Source organism: Artemia sp. Qi Xiang Cuo, chromosome 1 (genome assembly GCF_049724085.1).
Source record: "Artemia sp. Qi Xiang Cuo chromosome 1, ASM4972408v1, whole genome shotgun sequence".
Classification (NCBI taxonomy): Eukaryota; Metazoa; Arthropoda; class Branchiopoda; order Anostraca; family Artemiidae; genus Artemia; species Artemia sp. Qi Xiang Cuo.
Window position 1 is genome coordinate 98,337,821 of NC_142794.1, and position 6,922 is coordinate 98,344,742.

The 6,922-nt window shown below is 35.4% G+C and overlaps 1 protein-coding gene across 7 annotated transcripts in view; it reads left to right on the forward strand.

Annotated features, from left to right (window-relative positions):
• Positions 1 to 6,922, forward strand: part of LOC148956978 (uncharacterized) — a 307,801-nt gene that overhangs the window by 154,467 nt on the left and 146,412 nt on the right. The window lies entirely within an intron of this gene.

The window sequence follows — 6,922 nt, forward strand, 5'->3', positions numbered from 1 at the left end:
TTCGACGTCACCGTCAACGCTTCCAGAAAGTTTTGCCTTAATATCCTAAGCCTTTTTAGAGATCGATGATAAAACACGCCCCTTTTCCCAATAACAAACCTCGTATATGAACATTGGACAACTTGTATAACTCAAAGCCCTATCCCAGGGGCTGTGGGGGTTTTGTAATCCCTGTGGGCATAGGGGACAGGGGCCTGGGGGCATAGTTATTTGACCTTTAGACTATTTTGGACGAGATTGCTATTTCAACTTTTTGATCGGATGTCTTTGAGGGAAGAGCAACTGAAAAGGGGTTTGGAGGGGGCTGGTTGCCTTCTGACTACTTTTTAACACCCACCTCACCATATCCTTAAATTTTCAACTTATGACCTCTGCCATTCTAAAGATATTGCGAATACGCCTTTTTAATAAACTGGATACACGTTGTGTCTTCTGATTTAGTGTAGCTTACTCTCAACATTCTTTGAAGTTTTACCTTAATATTCTTGGTATTTTCAAACCCACTCTGAATCATACATTTCCCTTTTTCAGTGATAAATATCTTGCATTTGAGCATCATGCTAATTGGTAAAATTTTTAATCCTTGTTCCAGGGATTGTGGGGGGCTTGGTATTCTTTTTGTCATAGCTATCAGACTTTTTAACTATTTTGAACAAAATTAATTTTTCAAAAATTAGATCAGTTTTCAGGGAAGGGGCATCTGAAAAGGGAAAGGGGGATTGTTTTCCCTCTGATCACTCTTCAGCATCCCTTTAAACATGCCCTGAAATTTTTAACTTGTTACCCTTATCCGGTCCTTAGGTATTGCTGATAGGCCCTTTTAACAACCAGTTACACAAAGTGAGATTTTTTTCTGTTTGGCATCCCTCTCAGCATTTCCTTAAAGCTTATCCTTAATAGGCCTATCCTAAGCTTTTTCAGAAACCCAGGACACAACATAAACCTTTTTCCAATAAAATATCTTTTATATAGACAATGTGTAACTTGCGTAGTTTACAGCTTTTGTTCCAGGGGTCTGGGGACTTATGTAAACCTCGGAGGCATATTTATTTAACATTGGGACTGTTTTGAACAAAATTATTATCTCGAATCTTGATCAGATATCTTTGGGGGGAAAACGCGGCAGGGGAGCTGGTTGCCGTCCAATCTCTTTGGACTTTTAAATAGGACACCAGAACTTTCAGTTTTCAATCGATTGAGCCCCCTTCAAAGTTTATGCGACTACCCCTTCCATAAGAAGTGGCTCTGAAAAAAATATAATAAGAATACATCAAATCCTTATGGCTCTTTTCTATAAGCAACGATAAAGTGTTGCCTCTGATAGTTGAATATAGCCAATCAAATTAAGCTTTATTGAAGGAAATGTTGTCATTTTTGAATATAGTGCTCATATCATAGCTAAACCACCATGTTTTTTTTTGCAAAGATGGGCTAATATTAATTTGAAAGCTTTCTTTTCAAATGACCTCTTATTTTCCTTTCGATATTAAATAAATATTAAAACCATGTTTTATGATCATCAGTTCCCCTTAACAAAGTATATCCTGCTGAAATACATATATAAAAACACAATTGTGTTTTAATAGCATGCACACAACATTTTTTAATTAAATTTTATGATTTTTTTCTCTCTAGCATAATCCAATTTTATCTCAAAAGTCAACTTAATAAAAAGTGTACCCCTCTAGGGCAGACAGGGGTATTGAACTCCATTAAACTCTCTTTCAGTTTTTAGCATAAGATATTAAAGCGAACATTGTAAGAAATGGGACAATATCAACATCCCCTATTGAGTATTTTGAGAGCAATATTGAGTTTACCTAGCTTTCGAATAGTTTCAGAATCTTGGAAATTAACACAATTTTTGCTACATTGATCGTAGGGTTCTCAGTAGGAATACAGTTTTCATACGTTGTACATTGATGTCAAAAGTCACCGCTTGTAGATTATCCCACAACCAAGGTTGTATCAAGGATTTTTTTGGAGGGAGGGGGATTACAAAAGGAATTTTTTTAAGAGGGGTAAAAAAAACTTTAAAAAACGCAATTAAAAATGTTTTTATATTCATTTTTGTTACATTTCTACGAGTAGGACAAACATTACGGGGGGGGTCTAATCTCCTCCCCCCCCCTGGATACGGCCTTGCTTACTACTGTCTGGACAGAAGTCTGAATTCATTAATTTTACCTGCCCAGTCTTCAACAACCTCCATATTTTCAGGATCAACTATAGTGACCCGATTCAAAAATGAGGCAGTTTCATTCAACTCTTTTTAATAAGTTTTCTCGGGTATTTCCAGAATGCTAATAGTTTTTATTCCGAACTATATATTTTTTCACATTCACCATACTTTTAATAAAAGTTATAATGTGTTTTTAATAGACTTAAAAGGTTTCTAAATGGTTTATTTTATCATTTACGCTATAGGTCATGGTAACACTTATTATCCTTTATTTCGTAAATCAGTTTTAAACTTTAATTATTTGGCTTATCGGAGCTCATATCGTGGGGGCATGAAACGGAGCACAATTTTGCGTGGATAATCTGATATTTTTTTATTCCACGGAATGTTACATCACTTGGTTACAAGAATGAAACAAGGTTACGCAACGACCAAAGTTTCCAAGTTGCATCTCTTGGGAACAAGACAGAAATATTTCTACAACAAAATGGGTTACTGTAAGAATTTTGTTGTCGAAGTTCGAAAATAAGCAATCGAAAATTTAAAAAAAATGAATTGCAAAGGTATTTATTGCAGAATTTTAAAGTCAACATGTCAGCCTCGTCGCTAAGATGGCGTTTGTTATACTTAAGGAAAATGTGGGTAGATCCTCATCAATAGATACGTGCTTTATCTTTGATCACATAAGCAGGAAATGGGGGCTGATTTTCGCCCCATGAAATATCAAGATTTTACTATTTCACCACGAAGTACCTAGAAAGTAAAAAAAAAAAATGTCCCACTGCTGAACAGTGAAATTTCTAAGGTGTTGCCCAGTGTCTTGGTGGGCTGGGGAAGACAGTAAATTAAAAATAAGTTGAAGGAAGGCTATATATTTAGTATAAATGCTATTTAGAACATACAGATAAATAAATACAGAATGTAATCAGTTTTTTGACAGGGTTAAAGATACAAATCTTATGTGTAAATCTATATTAGTATTAATATTGAATATTATTAAAAAGTTTAGAGAAAGCATATCTGTATCTCAAGTTGAAAGAAATTGTTGGTAGAATTATATAAATTTTGGTAAGAAAACTATTTTATAAATAGGAAAGTCCAGAAAGAGATGTATTTTCTCTTTGTGGACTTTCTGGACACAAAGGGTGGAGGAATATTTTCGGCCTGTAGAAACCTTGCTCGTCTTCAAAGTGTATGGTACACATCTATGATATGATTCGAAGAAAGGTAACCATCTTCTAAATCTGAAAATCTTTCAGGAATTAATAGCTCATGTCCGAAGTGAAAGAAATACATTTGAATACTCGCATGATGAGTTGTTTACATGTGACCTTTATGAAGTTAACTACAGTGTAACCAGTTACTTGGTCTGAAGGGGCGCCACCTAAAAGTAAGAATCCGGCGAAAACTCCGTTTTTCTAGTGAAAATGCGCCAAATGAGCGAATTTTTCGCTCAAAAATGCGCCCATTTTAACATTTCAATGCGCAACCCCCCAAAAAAGTGCAAAAATGGCGCTATCCCAAGAAAATTACATGGACCCCTTCACTTATTGAATTAAGGCCAGAAAATGGGGAAGGATCGGGTCAGGTATAGGAAAAGTGTTTAGGATGTAAAATAGGATTACTACTCAAAACTCATTATTCTCGAGAGTAAATATGAAAAATAAATGCGTTCTCCAACGAAAATAAAAAGCGCCATCATAACTTAAAATGATCATAGAAATCTCGTTTCTAGATTCTCCCTAAAATTTTATATATTTACCAATAGTTTGCAGATCTTTAAAGTTTATATTTGGACAGCCCCCCCCCCCCTTGAACAAAATTGTTTTTTTTTTTTACCTTAGATGAATACAGTTTGACCTATTGGCTTAAATTTGCAGTCACCCGATAACTTAGTGTAGGCGAATGGTAGGAATAGCCATAATGATCTATAATGAAGTTGCCAGGATTGTTCAATATAGAGTCTACTTCAATCTGGGTTGTAAAATAAAGAATAATTCCTTCACTTAATTTGTCTGACTCAATTAATTAAGAGTCCAGAAATTTTCTGTCGTTTCAGACTTTCCAACCAAGGGGGAGGGCAGATGATTCAGAAATTATGAGATTGATTCATTTATGTGTTGGGGGAGGCTGCTAAATTATTTAAAAAAGAAGGGCAAATTGCGCGGGAAATATGAAACGTTTAATTTTTTTTCAAAATTAGGTAGAGGGGTTGCATACTCTTACTTATGGCTCTTTTTATGGCACTTTTATTTTAGGTTTTTATGGCGCTTTTTATTTTCGTTGGAGAACGCATTTGTTTTTCATATTTACTTTCGAGAAGGATGTGTTTTGAGTAGTAATCATATTTTATACATCCAAAGCCACTTTTCCTATACCTGACCCGATCCTTCCCCGTTTCCTTATGCACCAGCCTGATATATTTTTACGTTTTTCATCAGAACATATTCCATTGGGTGAAACACTTGGAAATAGGCTGAATATACCTGTAGTTATAGCTGATCATTCTAGGATAGACTACATAGACTACAATGTTACAGAAGAATTATTTTCGAGGTGGGTAGGGATTTAAAAATTAAAACTTTAAAACTAATCAATTTTTTTTTAAATTCATTTTTGTTACATTTTTATGAGTCGAACAAATATTTGTTTATTATTTTTTTGTTGGGGGGGGGGGTCAAACCCGCCGTGTCTAGGGCCTGTATACGGCCTTGGAAACTCCTGGAAATTTTAAAACTCCCCTTTTTATGTCAATGACAGAGTATGTTTTGTTTTGATGGCTCCCACTTATGAACTGTATATTTCAGATGATAAGCACTTGGTGTTTCGTGGCAATTCTTTGGCAACAAAAGCCACAGAAGCTTATATGAAATTGACAGGAGAAACATATCTTCGTAATTGTTTAGCAGAAGTGCTGGGAAAACTGATTGATGACACTTCGACTAGGGACTGTGAAGTTGACCCACTCAGAGTAACATCCCAAACATATCTAATGAGACAACAGGCCAATCTGCGCTCTGCCGTGGGCCAAGTATGGAGCCATGTCTTAGACTCTGTTCCTTATTTCCCTGGGTATGTATCAAATAGGATCATCATTTACACTTTTTCTATTAGTTTTATATATTTTACGTATTGCCTTAACTACCTGGCTTGTAATTTGAATTTAAATCCATCACATTGTGTACATTGTAAGGAGGGTGATCAACATCTCGACCATTTTCTCTGGGAGTGCCTGATAATTTCTGGTTTCAGGGGGAAATATTTAATTAAGAATCATTTGTAGAAACCCAACAACGATAATTTAAGTTGGTGTGTGTATGGATCACAGTTTATATAATTATCCAGTATGATCTTTCCCTATCTCACCCATTATAAAAACCCGGACCGAGGTGCGAGTGCTCCAGAGAACGTTTTTGCAGATATAAACATAAGCGGCATTAGATCTTTTCACGGGTAGACAAAGAATAATCACCTACGGAACAAGTACTGACAAAACCACTTGGCCGGCTCAACCAATCAGTGGACAATAAGTGCAGAAATAAGTGGGAGGAGCTTTTTGTTCGCACCGAGAATGAAGAGCCAGAAATCATCTGCGGTAAACTTACTGGTATATTATATAAACTGTGGTATGGATAAACGTTTGGAAAGAAGGCTAAGCTTATCCGATTGGTATTTTGTCTGTAGCTTAAGTATTTTTCGCCTTGTATTCTGTGTGCTTTTCTACTTTTTTTGTTGGCAGTTTCCTTGTTTTATATGTATACATTATTTTTGTATATGCTCCCTAGGCTTTTGAAACAAGCTGGTCTGTCTAACAATCTTTCTATCTGTTTATTGAAAAGTTATTGTCAGAATTTGACGAAAAAAAACCCGACAATTCACACTAATAGTACCATTACTACTACTAAGAACGCATCACAACATAAAGCCGCCTAAGGCCAACAAGGCTGTACACACTTCTCTTCTACTCCAATTTGTTCTAACTCACTCTTTCTAACAAACAGTTCGTGGTAGCGAACCATGAGTAAAAAGTAACCAGGGCATACCGCATAATAACCGAATAATAACGTAATTTATACCGAATAATAACCGAATATCGGTTGATAACAATCTGCAGATCAGAAGAAATTTCTTTTTATGGTGAGTCCAAATTAAAAAAAAAAAATTAATCAAGTTTCAAAGTATGCATCAAATCTGCGAGCCTGACAATATTTACTTTATTTTCGGAAAAGGGTGAAAACACCCCCAAAGGAGCAAGGGATCTTTGTGAAAATTACACCATCAAATTTAGCACAGAACCCGGTTTGTATGGGTTTCAAGCTTCTATTTACCAAAACTTAGAATTTCGTGTCTTTTTTTTGAAAAGGTAAATCACGGGAACGAGTTTTTTTTTTTATTAAATAGCACGTGGTAACGAGCTGTAAGTAAAAGTGACTTGACCCAAAAAGCAAACCGAAACTCTAAAAAAACGATTTTGATTACAATTAATACATCAATAGAATTGGCTTTTCATGCCGATTCCAAATATTTGAAATTCAATAAGTGTAATGTTACTCATCAAAAGATAGGAGCCTGAGAAAATTTGCCTGATTTTTGAAAAAGTGGGAGAACCTCCAAAACGTCAAGCGAAAAATTATACCATCAGACTCGGCATATCAGAAAACTCTATCTTTTTTCAAGCTCCTATCTAAAAAATTATGTAATTTCGTATTTTTGGTCAGAAGAAAGATCATGGATGCGTGT